Source organism: Oncorhynchus gorbuscha, linkage group LG09 (assembly GCF_021184085.1).
Source record: "Oncorhynchus gorbuscha isolate QuinsamMale2020 ecotype Even-year linkage group LG09, OgorEven_v1.0, whole genome shotgun sequence".
Lineage (NCBI taxonomy): Eukaryota > Metazoa > Chordata > Actinopteri > Salmoniformes > Salmonidae > Oncorhynchus > Oncorhynchus gorbuscha.
Window position 1 is genome coordinate 54769940 of NC_060181.1, and position 19343 is coordinate 54789282.

Genomic DNA, 19343 nt, shown 5'->3' on the forward strand with positions numbered 1-19343 from the left:
AGTTTTCCTTGCGATACCCAATGGTGAAGTCAAACCTCTGCAGTCTGTTAGACCAGCGAATAAGACGGCTGTTGGTCTTGCCTGGTGTCAGAACCCACCTTCGCCTCCAAGGAGTCGCTTCATTTTTCCAAAGCCCAGACCACCTCGAGGCACTCCCTTTCAGTCCTTGAATAATTCATCTCGGCTGAATTAAGGGTACGACTTGCATAGGCAATAACTTCTTCTGTTCCAGGTCCTGTTTGTTGAGCCAAGACAGCTCCAAGTCCTTTTTGACTTGCATTCGTGTACACCGGCCCTGGGCAATTCCAGTCTCCAGTACCCATCCCTAGCAAACACACCTTATTTAAACTTATTGCCTGTTTAACTGAGATCATGATTAGTTGATTATTGGAGTCAGGTGTGTTAACTGCGGCAAAAGTGTGACACCAAATCAGGCCCCAAACACTGGAGTGTCCCAGGCCTGTTGTACACAAATGCAAGTCAAAGCATTCAGGTTAGGATGTCTAAGCACTGGAGGAGTGATGAGACTGTTTTTAAGTGCTTCAAATGCACTTATGCATGCAGTGGTCCATTGGAATTTCACCCACTTCATCTTAAGGTGGTTGAGTGGTTCGGTGATCTTTGAAAAGTCAGGCACAAACCTGTGGTACCATCCAGACATGCCCAGGAAGCACTGAACAGCCTTGAGAGATTTGGGAATTCCTGCACTGCTGCAACTTTGGCTGGATCTGCATGGATACCTTCAGCATTAACCACATGACCAAGGAATTTGAGTTCTGGCAATCAAGCATGATGGTCTTGTAAGTATACAAGAAAACCTTGCTTTCATATAATAAAAAAGCTTGAAAGGTATGGGAATGGGATTAGTGAGGTATGTGAAGAATCCAATACTAAAAATCACATTATTGTGGGAGCACCTCCACTAAGAGTATAAATTAGACTGTGTGAGATGGTTTGAATCCTAAGCGATCTTCATACACATTGTTTGAAGTACAATCGACCAACTTAGCTACTGTAGTAGGTCAAAGCTGTGTGCTGGAAAACCTTGGCAGCGCATGGGTGGAGTAGGCATCGTAGGCTTCTTTTACGGCTTCAGACCAATGACTATTTCTCACTTAAAACATTTTGTTGTTGTTTTTAACCTCTTGGTCCTACCTGGCACGCAGGCGTCCCATCTAGAGCTCTGGAAATGCAAATGCGCTACGCTAAATGCTAATAGTATTAGTTAAAACTCAAACGTTCATTAAAATACACATGCAGGGTATTGAATTAAAACTACACTCGTTGTGAATCCAGGCAACAAGTCAGATTTTTAAAATGCTTTTCGGCGAAAGCATGAGAAGCTATTATCTGATAACATGTAACACCCCAAAAGAGCCGCAGGGGACGTAAACAAAATAATTAGCATAGTCGTCGCTACACGATTAAATCGGTCCATATATAGCCTAGATATCGATCTATGAAGATAAACGGAAAAAAATAGCGTTTCATAACGTAACGTCATTTTTTTAAATTCAAAAAGTCGACGATAAACTTTCACAAAACACTTCGAAATACTTTTGTAATGCAACTTTAGGTATTAGTACACGTTAATAAGCGATAAAATTCATCAGGAGGCGATGTCAATTCTATAGGTGTCTGTTTCGAAAAAATGTCTTGGAGAGAGCTCGACCAAAACATCCGGTCGGAGACCGGAGGGAATCGATTCCCTTGATTCAGTTAGACCAAGAATCAATTGCGAATCAAATGACAAGACTCTAGACAACGTGTGGAAGCTGTAGGCACTGCAACCTCGGCCTCATTTAATTCGATTCACTTTGAACAATTCCTTGAAGTCGCGGATGGATATTTTTTTTCCATTTTCAGTGATCAGATATTTCTGCACTTTTCGATGAAACGCACGTTCTGTTATAGTCACAGCCGTGATTTAACCAGTTTTATAAACGTCTGAGTGTTTTCTATCCACACATACTAATCATATGCATATACTATATTCCTGGCCTGAGTGGCAGGGCGCTGAAATGTTGCTCGATTTTTAACAGAATGTTCTAAAAAGTAGAGGGTCGACTTAACAGGTTAATTCAATAAAATCTCTAGTGGAGTTAAACTTTGAGTCAGAAAATGTGTTTTTGTATGGTGTTGTTGTGATACACAAAAACAACTAAATGCATAACTGATATAGTATAGGAAATGTACTTTGTTAGAAATATAATGCAACCCTACCATTCTCAGAAGAGGATGCTGTCATGCTGAATTGGGTTTTATACATGTTTTTTTTAGAACAAATCAACAAAAAATAAGGCAACTAAATATCTAAGTTAAGGAAATATGTACCAAAAAGCTGGTTGTGTGATTAAACCACAAGGAAATCATGTTAGATTGAATTTTGAGAAGAATATCCCTTTAATAAGAAGTTTGTTTAAAAATTGACATGGAGGCTATATTATTTATTATTATTTATTTGTTATTCTGGTGCTGTTTAATTTGAAATTTTTTATGATGCCTTAGTGGAGTGTGTGGGTATGAGGGATGGGTGGGGGGATAAAGGACTGGGGATGTTGTATTGATATCAATGGCTCCATGTTCTCAAATTTTTTAAATAGAAAAATAATTGACATGGTGGCTAAGAATTCCAAATATCTGTAGTGCAGCACTGTCACTGCCCACTGAGCAAAAACTGCTTGAATCAACATTGTTTCCACATAATTTCAACAAAACTTTGATGTGATGATGTTGAATCAAAGTAGCAATATTATTGGATTTGAAAAAAATCACAACGTAAGGGAATTCCGGCCTTTTTTTCACCAAACTTTTAAACCTAATCCAATGACATGGTGATTTTTGTCTAATTTCAACAAATGTAAATCAAAACTAGACGTTGAACTGACGTCTGTGCCCTAGTGGGTTTGTATCATGAGATGTAAAGGCTAAGATTTCTAGCATTTTTCACTTCTATGGTCATTGTCATCAGTCATCCAGTAAGTGGCAGTGCTACATCAGTTATTCTGTGCTGTGGATTGGAAAGGCTCAGATACTGCAAACACCATAGCTCAAGGGAGATGCAATTCACCTCTTCATCAGGTTGCCTTTGGAAAACATTGGGTGTACTCTTACTTGATGTGTCATGGATGTCCATGGTAAGAAAGTGGTGTGTATAGGGGAGAATCGCAGGTGCATTTCTTCCTGTAAAGTCACATTGAACATTTACCTATTTTTTTATATGTCTCGGGAAATCTTGATATCCCTGTTGCTCATATAATAGATTCATGCCACTGACATTTTTTTTGCATTTCGATTGGTCAGTATATTTTGCTGAGTACATACATGCTCTTCAATAACACAATGTAAAATCAGTAGGGCAGCCACACATGGCAATTGTACACAAAAACCCTGCCACCATTCTTCTACCCCAAGCGTGACACCTGCATCAACTAGGAAGATAACAATAGCTTGTTTTGTGGTTTTAATCAAATACTCAGTGGGTGTAAGTGGCCCCTCTCTGCCACAGAGATAGAGTGATGGTGATTGCAAAATGCCACATGCCAGCATCACTCCCTAGTTGGCACTTCTCTTTGAAGCTGCTTCACAAGTACACAAAGCACACTGTTTTTCTTATCGCATTGTAGGCTGTAAGGAAAAAAAAGTTGTATAGTTGTGCTAGATATTTTATACAATCGCTCTAAGACAAGTGTGCAGCGCAGATAATTTTTGCTCCCTGTACCGAGTTGAATGTCTCACACACACCCTTTCCAGGAAAGAGGCCGATGTCTTCCCACTTGAAATGCTAGAGCAGGAAAACATTATTGTAAAGGAATGGTGTGGGGTGGGACATGGAATGAGAGCCTCAGGAATATTTTCACTTCATTAATGGCAACATGATACTAGAAGAATGTTTCCAGCTGGGGCAGGGCGATCAAAACACAGAGCCTTTAGGCTACAGATGTGGGATCTTAATTTGAGCCAGTTTGCTACAGCAGGAAAATAATCCTGCAGCAACAGGAAATGTGAATTATAATTAATGGACATTTTTTTCAATCTTTGTCATATGAAGAGAATTTATAGATAAAACCTATTGGTGCTAATTGTCCGTTGGACATGAACATTACACAACATGTTGGAAATCGCAAATTCAACAATGAGTGGTTTGGAAGGAATCAGTGGCTAACTGCAAGTGTTGCAAAGCTATCACTAGCCTGCTATTCAGTGGAGTGGGTGTGTGGTCCAGGTCTGGGTTTAGGGGACTCTTTTCCAAGCTTAAAATGATAAACATTCAACACCATGGGCCAGAAAAGTTTGAATACATTGGCCATGCTCCCAATCCAGCATGACTTCTGCCGTGTTCGAAACAACTTGAAACTAGGAAATTCAGACTTCAGTGAGCTCCGAATGGGAAAATACATTTTGAACAGTTATCCAACTCCAAGTCAGGAACTCTGGGCTCTTTCTAGAGCTCCGACCTGAAGATCACTGACGTCATAACTCAACCTTGTTTTTTTCTTAAAGTTCCCAGTTGTCTTGAAAGCACCATAAATCCAGAGAATGACAGACTTTGATGACAAAGTTTGACAACAACATTTGCCCACAAGAAGAACCGCTGTGTCACATTCCTGTTCAAGTGAGCACAGCACAACAAGGTAATTCAAAAAATGTATTGTATGCTGCTGTATAAATGATGTAATATGGTAGGGAGATACAGTGCCTTGCGAAAGTATTCGCCCCCCCTTGAACTTTGCGACCTTTTGCCACATTTCAGGATTCAAACATAAAGATATAAAACTGTATTTTTTGTGAAGAATCAACAACAAGTGGGACACAATCATGAAGTGGAACGACATTTATTGGATATTTCAAACTTTCTTAACAAATCAAAAACTGAAAAATTGGGCGTGCAAAATTATTCAGCCCCTTTACTTTCAGTGCAGCAAACTCTCTCCAGAAGTTCAGTGAGGATCTCTGAATGATCCAATGTTGACCTAAATGACTAATGATGATAAATACAATCCACCTGTGTGTAATCAAGTCTCCGTATAAATGCACCTGCACTGTGATAGACTCAGAGGTCCGTTAAAAGCGCAGAGAGCATCATGAAGAACAAGGAACACACCAGGCAGGTCCAAGATACTGTTGTGAAGAAGTTTAATGCCGGATTTGGATACAAAAAGATTTCCCAAGCTTTAAACATCCCAAGGAGCACTGTGCAAGCGATAATATTGAAATGGAAGGAGTATCAGACCACTACAAATCTACCAAGACCTGGCTGTCCCTCTAAACTTTCAGCTCATACAAGGAGAAGACTGATCAGAGATGCAGCCAAGAGGCCCATGATCACTCTGGATGAACTGCAGAGATCTACAGCTGAGGTGGGAGACTCTGTCCATAGGACAACAATCAGTCGTATATTGCACAAATCTGGCCTTTATGGAAGAGTGGCAAGAAGAAAGCCATCCATAAAAAGTGTCGTTTAAAGTTTGCCACAAGCCACCTGGGAGACACAGCAAACATGTGGAAGAAGGTGCTCTGGTCAGATGAAACCAAAATTGAACTTTTTGGCAACAATGCAAAACGTTATGTTTGGCGTAAAAGCAACACAGCTCATCACCCTGAACACACCATCCCCACTGTCAAACATGGTGGTGGCAGCATCATGGTTTGGGCCTGCTTTTCTTCGGCAGTGACAGGGAAGATGGTTAAAATTGATGGGAAGATGGATGGAGCCAAATACAGGACCATTCTGGAAGAAAACCTGATGGAGTCTGCAAAAGACCTGAGACTGGGACGGAGATTTGTCTTCCAACAAGACAATGATCCAAAACATAAAGCAAAATCTACAATGGAATGGTTCAAAAATAAACATATCCAGGTGTTAGAATAGCCAAGTCAAAGTCCAGACCTGAATCCAATTGAGAATCTGTGGAAAGAACTGAAAACTGCTGTTCACAAATGCTCTCCATCCAACCTTACTGAGCTCGAGCTGTTTTGCAAGGAGGAATGGGAAAAAAATTCAGTCTCTCGATGTGCAAAACTGATAGAGACATACCCCAAGCGACTTACAGCTGTAATCGCAGCAAAAGGTGGCGCTACAAAGTATTAACTTAAGGGGGCTGAATAATTTTGCACGCCCAATTTTTTCGTTTTTGATTTGTTAAAAAAGTTTGAAATATCCAATAAATGTCGTTCCACTTCATGATTGTGTCCCACTTGTTGTTGATTCTTCACAAAAAATACAGTTTTATATCTTTATGTTTGAAGCCTGAAATGTGGCAAAAGGTCGCAAAGTTCAATTGGGGCGAATACTTTCGCAAGGCACTGTATGTATACTGTAGCTAATAAAGTAATACTAAGTGTATGTTGTGTAGTAAGCTGTTAGTAGCCCATGTGCCTCACCCCAATAATCATAACTACTGTTCTGACTTGGTGGTGCACATGTAGCCTATAGCCTGTTTCAGAGAAATGTAATCATCAAATATTGTAGGAGGTTTCATTATCTGCTTATATGCCTCTGTAATGGGTGCGTTCTGGTGGCATGGAAGTCAGGCGTAGGAGAACGAACTTGGTATAAACAGAGTCATTTAATAAGTGCTCACAAAACTCAGAAAACCAAAATATACAAAATAATAAAAGTGGATACAAAACCAGTCGCACACCAGAACATAACTTGCACATAACATACAATCAAACAATCACCGACAAAGACATGAGGGGAAACAGAGGGTTAAATGCATAACATGTAATTGATGGGATTGGAACCAGGTGTGAAGGAAAACAAGACAAAACCAATGGAAAATATAAAATGTCTAGAAGGTCGGTGACGCCGACTGCCGAACACCGCCCGAACAAGGAGAGACTTTGGCAGAAGTTATGACAGCCCCCTTTATTTATCCTACGGTTCTGACTTGGTGTACAGGGAGAATACTGTAAGAATGGACCATGTCTGAATTCTGTCACTGTACATTTAAAAAATGCTGAACAAATAGTAATATTGACTACGTCTGTCCTCGCTTGCTCATGAATGTCTTAATCAAAATTACAGATTACCTCTTATCCACTCATCGTCCCCTTATGCCATAGTTTGTACATCTCAATTGTCAGTAGAAACCACATTTGTTTAAGCTAGTCAGCCATATCAGCAATGTTTTTTCAAAAGGGTGAGTGAACTATTTCGCTGCCAGACAAGGCTCTGCTGATAGCCAGATGTAGCAGTGGTAAGGATTCACTCCATAGTATTGAAAATGAAGCTCTGCTCTTGGGAGAGCTTTTTGTAGGCCCGAACAGTTTGTTGGAACAGTTTGTCACCGTTAAAGTGCAGTTGATGTATTGTTTAGTGTTGTGTTGTGGATTTTCTGGCATGTTAAAAAAAATAATAATTAAACTTGGTTTGCCCCGCTAAAATCACTACTGAAAAGTTTGAAACAAATGTAGCATGAATAGTAAGATTAAATGTTGTCTTCTAAGCATCTCGAATGAATTCAGCTTGTAAACGTTCGTTGTAGCATTGTTGTGTCTGGTATCCATAGCAACGTTTGATGTGGGAATCCAGGTTGGGCAGCTTGATGCTGTGTGTACATTTTTGCAAGACTCAGTAGAGGCACTGATTGGGGAGCGTAAAGGGAACAGTGAGCTGAGGTGTTCTATAAAGCTGATGCTTTATCTAAGACCCTGTTTATACCTAATATTTAAGTGCCAACTGTGCAGTTTGTGGCCATTAGCCACATTACACAAAACTGGACTTGACTTGAGAAGTGTAGGCAAACAAAATATGAATTGTGATATCATGTGTAATCAGATCTTGCCTTACATTTCGAACGCAATTTCTCAAAACTCTACCACTGTTCGAAGCACAACTTGTAAATCCTTCATCCATACACAGGCTCCGTTACCCTCAGCTGAATTCAATTTTCATTTCACTTTCAGCAGAGAGCTACAGTATTTTCAGAAAGGTGTGAGTGTCACGCCCTGACCTTAGTATTCTTTGTTTTATTTTGGATTTCGGTTAGGTCAGGGTGTGACATGGGTGATATGTGTGTTTTTGTCTCATCTAGGGTGTTTGTCCTATCTAGGGGGTTTTGGAGATTTATGGGGTTGTTTCCATCTAGGTGTTTATGTAGGTCAATGGTTGCCTAGATTGTTTCTCAATTAGAGGCAGGTGTTTATCGTTGTCTCTGATTGGGAACCATATTTAGGCAGCCATATTCTTTGGGTATTTGGTGGTTTATTGTCTATGTGTAGTTGCCTGTGTCAGCACTCGTTATCATAGCGGCACGTTCGTTTTGTTGTTTCTGTTTAAGTGTTCTTCGTGTTTTTCATTAATAAAGAAGAATGTATTCTAACCACGCTGCACTTTGGTCTACTCCATACGACGATCGTGACAGAATAACCCACCAACAATGGACCAAGCAGTGTGATAACGGACAACAGCAGCAATCAAAGGACTTCTGGACTTGGGAGGAGATTCTGCATGGCAAAGGACCCTGGGCACAGCCAGGGGAATATCGCCTTCCGAAAGCAGAGCTGGAGGCAGCGAAAACAGAGAGGTGCCGGTATGAGGAGGCAGCACGGCGACGGCGGCGCGGCTACAAACCCGAGTGGCAGCCCCAAAAATGTATTGGGGGAGGGCACATGGGGAGTGTGGTGAAGTCAGGTAGGAGACCTGCGCCAGCTCCCCGTGCTTACCGTGGAGAGAGAGGGTGTGCATAGCCCAGTGCGGTACATTCCAGCTCCTTGTATCGGCCGGGCTAGAGTGGGCATTGAGCCAGGTGCCATGAAGCCGGTTCTACGCATCTGGTCTCCAGTGCGTCTCCTCGGCCAGCATACATGGCACCAGCCTTACGCATGGTGTCCCTGGTTCGCACAGCCCATTGCGGGCTATTTCACTTTGCCGCACTGGCCTGGCTACGGGGAGCATTCAACCAGGTAATGTTGGGCAGGCTCGGGTGCTCCAGATCTCCAGTGCGCCTTCTCGGTCCGGTCTATCCGGTGCCATCTCCATGCACCAGCCCTCCGGTGGCAGCCCCCCGCACCGGGCTTCCTGTGCGTCGCCAGAGCCCAGTTCTACCTGTTCCTCCACCCCGCACTCGCCCTGAGGTGCGTGTCCTCGGCCCAGTACCACTAGTGCCGGAACCATGCACCAGGCTTACAGTGCGCCTCGTCTGTCCTGAGCCGCCAGAGTCTCCCGTCTGTCCTGCGCCGCAAGAGTCTCCCGTCTGTCCTGCGCCGCAAGAGTCTCCCGTCTGTCCTGAGCTGCAAGAGTCTCCCGTCTGTCCTGAGCCGCAAGAGTCTCCCGTCTGTCCTGAGCCGCAAGAGTCTCCCGTCTGTCCTGAGCCGCCAGAGTCTCCCGTCTGTCCTGAGCCGCCAGAGTCTCCCGTCTGTCCTGAGCCGCCAGAGTCTCCCGTCTGTCCTGAGCCGCCAGAGTCTCCCGTCTGTCCTGAGCCGCCAGAGTCTCCCGTCTGTCCTGAGCCGCCAGAGTCCTCAGAGTCTCCCGTCTGTCCTGAGCCGCCAGAGTCTCCCGTCTGTCCTGAGCCGCCAGAGTCTCCCGTCTGTCCTGAGCCGCCAGAGTCTCCCGTCTGTCCTGAGCCGCCAGAGTCTCCCGTCTGTCCTGAGCCGCCAGAGTCTCCCGTCTGTCCTGAGCCGCCAGAGTCTCCCGTCTGTCCTGAGCCGCCAGAGTCTCCCGTCTGTCCTGAGCCGCCAGAGTCTCCCGTCTGTCCCGAGCCGCCAGAGTCTCCCGTCTGTCCTGAGCCGCCAGAGTCTCCCGTCTGTCCTGAGCCGCCAGAGTCTCCTAGTCTGCCGTGAGCCACCAGAGCCGCCAGTCTGTCCTGAGCCAGCCAGGAGCTGCCAGAGATGTCAGCCAGCCAGGACCTGTCAGAGCCGTCAGCCAGCCAGGAGCCTTCAGAGCCGTCAGCCAGCCAGGAGCTGCCAGAGCCGACAGCCAGCCAGGAGCTGCCAGAGCCGTCAGTCAGCCAGGAGCTACCCCTCAGTCCTGAGCTGCCCCTCAGTCCGGAGCTGCCCCTCAGTCCAGTGGGGCCCTTTAGTAGGGTTGCCAGTCCTAGGTTGGCGGCGAGGGTCGCCATTCCTAGGAGGCCACAAAAGCGGACTATGGTGGAGTAGGGTCCACGTCCAGCACCCTAGCCGCCGCCGTGAAAGAGGCCCACCCGGACCCTCCCCTTTAGATTAGGTTTTGCGGCCGGAGTCCGCACCTTTGTGGGGGGTATTGTCACACCTTAGTATTCTTTGTTTTATTTAGGATTTTGGTTGGTTCAGGGTGTGACATGGGTGATATGTGTTTTAGTCTCATCTAGGGTGTTGTACTATCTAGGGTTTTTTGTAGGTTTATGGGGTTGTTTCCATGTAGGTGTTTATGTAGGTCTATGGTTGCCTAGATTGGTTCTCAATTAGAGGCAGGTGTTTATCATTGTCTCTGATTGGGAACCATATTTAGGCAGCCATATTCTTTGGGTATTTCGTGGGTTATTGTCTATGTGTAGTTGCCTGTGTCAGCACTCGTTATCATAGCGTCATGTTCGTTTTGTTGTTTTTTGTTTGTGGTCTCCATTAAAAAATGTATTCTAACCACGCTGCGCTTTGGTCATAAACGTAAGTTTATGAAGTAGAGCCTGGTAAACCAAAAGGGAGATCTACAGGTCATTAGCAAAGTTAACCTTTTGATACAGGATGCGGGATATGGGGATATGCTGGGGAATGTGTAAATCTAGTCTGGTTTTGCTGAAAAAAAGACTAAGGGCTGTATTAAATCAGATCAGCTTTAGCCAACATTTGCATAGCGGTTGTTCTGGTGGTGTCGGACCTTAGGTGGAACTCAATTAGAGCTGTCAATTCCACAAGTGGCTCTTCGCATTACACCTAAAGCGAACATTGCCATTGGATGCATGCCATAGGCGTGTTATACAAAACAGGTTGATTCGTCCCCTACAATAATTTATTTCAAATCAATAAATCCCCCCCCCCCAGATAGAACACGTCATAAGCAATGGCAAAATGTGTAGAGTTGACGGAAATGAGCTTTCCTCTCATCATCATGGCAAAATGTGAAGAATAGCATGATATGAGCTATAAAACCGCTTGTTTTTCTCTCTGCCCCATGGCAAAATGTTCAGAATTGCAGGAAATGAATTTCAAAACTACAAAATTTTCCCTTTGCCCTGTGTCAAAATGTTTTGAAATGCAGTTGTTTTACACTCCCATTCTCAATGGATCAGAGCACTGTCAACCTGGCTCAGATTGAAGAGCAAAAGACAATGTGTTTGTGTTGGTTTTCCCATTGGCTGGAATAATTTTTTGGGCTGCTCCATCAAGTTTATATCACGACTTCCGCCGAAGTCTGGTCCTCTCCTTGTTCGGGCGTTGCTCGGCGGTCGGAGTCGCCGGTCTTCTATCCATCATCGATCCACTTTTCATTTTCCATGTGTTTTGTCTTGTTTTTCCTCACACCTGGTTTCAATTCCCTCAATTACTTGTTATACATTTAACCCTCTGTTCCCCCATGTCTTAGTGTGTGATTTTTATTGTAGTGGTTGTGCACGTTCCCCGTGAGCGCACAACGGGTTATTTTTGTGCCTATTTATCTTGTTGTTCTGGATGCCATTGGTTTTGCATAATAAATCTCCGGTTATCACCCAGTTCCGCTCTCCTGGGCCTGACTTCTCTGCCGCCAATTACGCCCTGTGACGCCCTGTGTCACTTTACTTGGACTAAGAAAATACACTTTATGACACTGTCACGAAACATTCTGACCATAATAATCCTATAAATCAGACAGGCCTGTCACGTAAATGCCCTTTTGTCAGTCATCAGTCAAAAAGATGGTGTCTTGTCCTGCTCCTGAAATCTGCTCCTGCATTCATCCAATGTCATCAGCAACAGAAGATTGGAGTAGGAACATGTCTGACATCAATGTGTGAGCAATTACAACGACAATAATATGGCAAATTTCCTGTTATATAACATCAACATATTATTTAGGAGTAATAACGCAATATATGTCACAACAGGTCTAAATATGTGTTGTGACAGTGTTATGACCATATTATAACAGATTATGACAAGTTATGTCAGTTGTTACGACATATTATGACATGGCTATGACTGTGTTATGACGTGTCATGATGCTGGGTGTCAAGTAAATGAACACCCCCACCTCTGTGTCATGGTTTAAACAATTTACTCCCCATGTGGCTGCTCTTGTCATCTCAGGACAGTCCCGTATCTCAGCCCCTCTTCAGGTGTCCCAACTTTTCTGTCTCCCAAAAACATATATACTTTTGTTAGCAAGACACATAGGTTAATTCAGGCTACAAGTGTGTAGACCCAATGACAATCGCCGAATGTCATTACACTTTTTGGTGTTTTGTAAACAGCCCACAGGTCACAGACGTCAATTCCATGTCCATTCCACATTGGTTCAACGTCATTTTATTGACATTACGTGGAAACAACGTTGATTCAACAAGTGCCCAGTGGGAGATGTCTCTTTCCATTCATCAAATGGAAAGAGTGCACAGTGGACTGTTTATTATTTTGGAGTGGACGAACATGTGCAGGTAACCTACTTTCTGAAGTGATTTGTTTGACAATAAGATGAAAACATCATGATTGGTTGTGTTCATGCCAAATTAAAAGGTCATACATTTGAACTTTACTAATAGAGACCCCCTAATGTCACGATATAATTCGCTCTCTGAGCGTGAGCACATCCAATACCACAGTGAGTCCACTTATTGCACTCAAATGATTTCCACAATTAGCAGGAGGAAGGGAACACTGAATGGTATGCACTTAGTGGATGACAACACCAACCTTTCAGAATTTGTTTTTCACAGTGCACTTTTTTATTAATTAACCCTATTTTAGTTTAATTTAAATTACAGGGAGGAGGTGAGGAAGGTAGCCATCTTGGCATTGGAGGCCTGATGACCTGGAGGAGTGATGTGACAGAGGCGAGCCAGGTTGAAGGTTGCAGTTGGTGAGAGTGTTGGCTTGGGAGCCAGGGCGATGATACCTCAGATATCTGGTCTTCTCCTTTAAGTGTGGAAAGTAAAGACGTCTTTATTCAAGCATGAAGAGCCAAGAGGTCTAGATATTTGACCGTTTGAAATACTTGAAACTTGATTACATGGAAATTTGCTGTGGTTTCATCAAATGCCGGATTTGTGGATGGGATGATTTTGCACTCCACAGCTGAATATGTAAATTAGACCGTTCTATGTTAATCAACACATTTGGAAGTGAGCAACTGGTAGATTAACTCTTGCTCCCAAATAGATAATTCTTGATGGGGAAGACTGCGGTCTTCCTCAACTCTCCTTGGAATGTTTGATATTGTAGGACTTACTGTTTTCATAAAACTGGAAATATGCAGATTAAAGTCTAAGTGCTTTGCTCAGAAAAAAATATGATTTTTAAAGTTGTTATAGCTACGCGGCCATCAAATTAAGGTTGTGAACCTTTGATATTTCTTACCACTGTGGTAGTAGATGTCTACACTACACTTTCCGAAGTACTGCTAAATGAATATCACACTTAATTTACTGTTTAATACATACACCTCACATATTCAGGACGCTACATTTTGACAGTGTAAAATAATACATCAAGTTTTAAATGGAGTATTATTGTATTACTGTTAGGCAGTGCGATACAGGGGAACCCAAGAGCAGACTCAGACGAGGAAACAGGGATAAATGAACCAAGATATTTATTGTAACACAGGGAGATATGGAGTGCAGATCCGGGGAAACTCGAATGAGTTGTAGAAAACCAGATGTGGAGACTGATGTTGGAGTGAGCTGGGTAAACCGGTCCGGAGGGGAATCCAAGGTAGTGGTGGTGAGCTAAATCCAGAACAGGGAAGTAGGGTGGTGAGATGTTGAATGGGAGACAGGAGCCAGAGACAGAGCGGTAAACTGTGATGAGAGGATAAACAGCATCAGGCAGGGAAACAGGCACAGCAGAGTAACAGGATCTTGAATAATCATAAATAGCTAGAAGCATAAACTGACTGAGCAGAGATTACAGTCTGGCAGAGTGGAAGTGGCAGGACTGAGTATTTGTAGAGGTCTTGATTATGGAACGAGTTGCAGCTGGTAGAGATCTGCTCTGACTGCAGCACACCTGTCTCCAACCACAAAATCGCACAGAGAGAGAAAGAGTGTACTGGGGAAGTAACTGCAGGTCAAGAAGACACCGGATGAACACAAGAGGGCATAGCAGGAGCAGATGTGACAATAACATGGTTTTAGATGCTGTTACAGGTACTGGGAGTAACATGTTTTGTTTAGAGTTGTTCAAAGGAGGCACATGGGATTGTTGTTTCGGTGAACTATACCTTTAGATGCCCCTTAGTTTCTAGATAGTTTTGTAAAAGCCATGGTGGTTTTCCGAAGTGTTTATGTCAGGATTTGTAGTGTCAAGATTAGCACTGCAGTCGGTGACGAGACCAACCTTTTTCCATCTGACGCTCAACGGGATTAGATTCAGCTGATAGGTGATTACATTTGACCAGTTTGATGTTGCCAGTCTAGAAGTCCATGATTGAAAAATAACATCACTTAAATACCAGAGTCCCATCATGTCTTTGCTATTGACAAAGCCTATACATTTGCTTACTAACAGTACTTTCACCACTGATGCCTTGAACACAAGCATCTTGGTTAAAAAACCCATGCACTGACTGCTGTGGTTTATCCAGGGAGTTTAGATGGCCAACTGTTGTTATGTAAAAGATAATAATCCTCTGTTACCATGGAGACGGCACTCCCAACTGATTTATAGTTTATGCTGCATGGAAGGTGCAAATCTAAGCCCTCACTCGCACCACAAAAGCCCTCTTCCTGGTCCTGCCAGGAAGCATTGCTGTTGTCGAAAATGAATTAGAAAGATATTGTGGGTATTGTGTGTGTGCTTTGGTGTGGAAACGCTCTCGTGGGACTGTGTTGGCTATGCACTCACCTGCTTTTTTTGGTCTCATTTAATGTTCTCAAAGGACTCGACCTGGGCTTCTGAGTGAGCTTGCCTCATCAATGCACACAAAAATGGCATACGATATTCATAGTGGCATGTCTGAGAAGAATTTGACAACAATGTAACCAAGCCCAGCCATGCTTTGCTTTGATGTCTGTCACTGACTATTACCAATGTGATGACGTGAGAATACCTGTAGAGAAATCTCCACTTAATCGATTAATTGTTGCTATCAAAGTCATTCCAAAGAGTAGATTTAACAGAGCAAATGAAATGAAACAATACTTCATCAATCATAATGTATACAGTGCCTTCAGAAAATATTTACACTGCTTGTTGTTACAAAGCGGGATTAAAATGGATTTAATTGTAATTTTTGTCAACGATCTACATAAACTACTCTGGGATATCAATGCTAACATTTATAAATACATAACGAATAAATAAATAACACGAATATATCTTTATTAGGTAAGTATTCAACCCCCTGAATCAATACATGTTAGAATCATCTTTCGCAGCAATTACAGTTTTTCTGGGTAAGTCTCTAAGATTTTGGCTCTCGAGTGGCTCAGCGGTCTAAGGAACTGCATTTCAGTGCAAGAGGCGTCACTGTAGTCCTTGGTTCAATTCCAAGCTGTATCACATCCAGCTGAGATTGGGAGTCCCATAAGGCGGCGCATAATTGGCCCAGCATCGTCTGGGTTTGGCCAGGATAGGCCGTCATTGCAAATAAGAATGGGTTCTTAACTGACTTGCCTAGTTAACTGGATTGTACAACATTTGCACATTATTATAAAAAATGATCTTTGACCTTTGTCAAGTTGGTTGTTGATCATTGCTAGACAGTCATTTTTAAGTCTTGCCATAGATTTTCAAGACAATTTAAGTCAAAACTGTAACTAGGCCAATCAGGAACATTCAACGTCATCTTGGTAAGCAACTCCAGTGTATATTTGGCCATGTGTTTTAGGTGATTGTCCTGCTGAAAGATACATTTGTCTCTCAGTATTGGAAAGCAGACTGAGCCTGGGTTTCATCTAGGATTTCACTTATGCTTATTTTTTTATTTCACCTTTATTTAACAACGTAGGCTAGTTGAGAACAGGTTCTCATTTACAACTGCGACCTGGCCAAGATAGATGCAAAGCAGTGCGACGCAAACAACAACACAGAGTTACACATGGAATAAACAAATGCATAGTCAATATTACAATGGAAAAAGTCTATATACAGTGTGTGCAAATGAGGTAGGATAACAGAGGTAAAGGCAATAAATAGGCCATAGTGGCGAAATAATTACTATAGCAATTAAACACTGGAGTGATAGAAGTGCAGAAGATGAGTGTGTAAGTAGAGATACTGGGGTGCAAAGGAGCAAAATAAATCAAATAAATAACAGTATGGGGATGAGATAGTTGCATAGGCTATTTACAGATGGACTATATACAGGTGCAGTGATCTGTGAGCTGCTCTGACAGCTGGTGCTTAAAGCTAGTGAGGGAGATATGAGTCTCCAGCTTCAGTGATTTTTGCAGTTTGTTCCAGTCATTGGCAGCAGAGAACTGGAAGGAAAGGCGGCCAAAGGGGAAATTGGCTTTGGGGGTGACCAGTGTAATATACCTGCTGGAGTGCGTGCTACGGGTGAGTGCTGCTATGGTGACCAGTGAGCTGAGATAAGGCAGGGCTTTACCTAACAAAGACTTATAGATGACCTGGAGCCAGTGGGTTTGGTGACGGATATGAAGCGAGGGCCATCCAACGAGAGCATACAGGTCGCAGTGGTGGGTAGTATATGGGGCTTTGGTGACAAAACGGATGGCACTGTGATAGACTGCATCCAATTTGCTGAGTAGAGTGTTGGAGGCTATTTTGTAAATTACATTGCCGAAGTTTACAGTCTAACCAGACACCTAGGTATTTGTAGTTGTCCACATAAGTCAGAATCGTCCAGAATAGTGATGCTGGACGGGGGGCAGGTGTGGGCAGCGTTCTGTTGAAGAGCATGCATTTAGTTTTACTTGCATTTAAGAGCAGTCGGAGGCCACAGAAGGAGAGTTGTATGGCATTGAAGCTTGTCTGGTGGTTAGTTAACCGTGTCCAAAGAAGGGCCAGAAGTATACAGTATGGTGTCGTCTGCGTAGAGGTGGATCAGAGAATCACCAGCAGCAAGAGCGACATCACTGATGTATACAGAGAAAAGAGTCGGTGAGAGGATTGAACCCTGTGGCACACCCATAGAGAATGTCAGAGGTACGGACAACAGGCCCTCCGATTTGACACACTTAACTCTGTCTGAGAAGTAGTTGGTGAACCAGGCGATGCAGTCATTTGAGAAACCAAGGCTGTTGAGTCTGCCAATAAGAAATGTGATGATTGATATTTATTTGTCAGTTTAGAAGTGATATATGTATAAGAGTTACATTAATGTGACATATGGACATATTTATGGAAAGTACATTTTAATTGCATTAGCCTATCTTTATCGGCCATTTTCTCAAAATGACATGTTACCGGAGCGCCAATTCATTTTTCTCAGTCTGCAAAGGACGTACATTCCCACTATTTCACACACAGGTTCTTAGTTCTTACAGGCAGACTTTTACTGAGGCCTTTTTTAAATATCTTGTGTTGTTTTGATGTTAAGTGTCATTTTATGTGTAAATATATGCAAAATATGCATCCATCTTACACGTGAATAGTGTTTTTTTTAAATAATTCCATGAAATTACAATATTTTGATGAACTGATTTGTCTGACCATTGAGTGTCTTATCACAATAAAACAACTAAAAAAATATTCTGCCTTGAAGCAATGTGTTGAAAATCAGATTCTCGTCATATGCAAATTAGCGCATATTTAAGGGAGGTTTGACTCATTTGCATATTTTAATTTTAAAATAAATAAAACTTGTAATACAATAATATATTGTATTTTTGTATACTTTCAATTGGTAAAGTTTCAGTCTGATGAGCCTGGCCTTACCTTAGATTTGTGGTTGAAATAGGGACATGAATCCAACATATAAATTATTAATTTGTAGTCAAATTGGAATTAACGCCAGACTCAGGGCACAGATGGAACTATCCAAGCAGATACAACTTCTTCAAATTTGGTTGTGTTGACAACGAAACACAATTCACTATCACTTTTGCAATACAGTAAATAAGTTAAGGATATTTTAAAAACACATTTAACAGTTATTATTCAACCTTAAAGTGAGTAATACATCCATGGACACACTTTGAGGTTAATGTAAAAATAAATGTCTGCTTATGTAATCATATGAACTGTGCATGTTCAAGATAGCAGGCAAAGGCTGCAGGTCTGTGTAAATCTTCACATTTGCTATAATAATCTGCACAGAATCCCGAACGGCATTGATCACTTGTGCCATGTACTTTCATGTAATCTCAACTTCATTCCAGATCATTTGGTTGTTCTATTAGTTGAAGCACAGTGAGAACACATTAAAGGGATGCTCCGGAACCTTTGCATAATTTCAGCCAGTAGTTTTGAAGGTGATGCTCACGAGTGTCACGTCGTGACCTTAGTTCCTTTTTTATGTCTCTGTTTTAGTTTGGTCAGGGCGTGAGTTGGGGTGGGTATTCTGTTTTTGTTCTATGTTTTCTATTTCTATGTGTTTGGCCTGGTATGGTTCCCAATCAGAGGCAGCTGGCAATCGTTGTCTCTGATTGAGAACCATACTTAGGCAGCCTGTTTTCCCACTATGGGTTGTGGGTAGTTATTTTCTGGTTAGTGTTTGTTGCACCTGTCAGAACTGTTCATTTATCGTTTTGTTGTTCTTGTTTGTGTATTCATTCTTGATTAAAAGTATTATGGATACGTACCATGCTGCACTTTGGTCCTCCTCTCCTTCCACCAATGAAAATCGTTACAACAAGCCAAAATAGGTCCCCATTTTTTGTGTACTACATCCATTTCGTGGGATATTTATATATATATATATATATATATATATATATATATATATATATATATATATATATATATATATATATATATATATATATTTTGCAATTTGTATGATATGTTACGAATCTAATTCATACATGTTGCAAATTTGTTGTGCTTAAGATCCCTGACTGCATCTCTAACTTGTAAAAATAAACAAATTATCTTTCATTGTATTCCCATTTGAACATTGTTGTGCTTGTAGCCCTTCACTGCAGTCAAATTAGCTATTGGCCTCATGAGTGGAATGTTATTAATATTTTTCATAATTTCATAATTAATAAACTTTTATTATTATTTTTGGCCCGAAAATCCGGTGTTTCAAAGTAAAGATCCACTCCAAACCACTAATTTCTTTAATTTACAGTATAAAATAACACTAATATGTGAACAACATT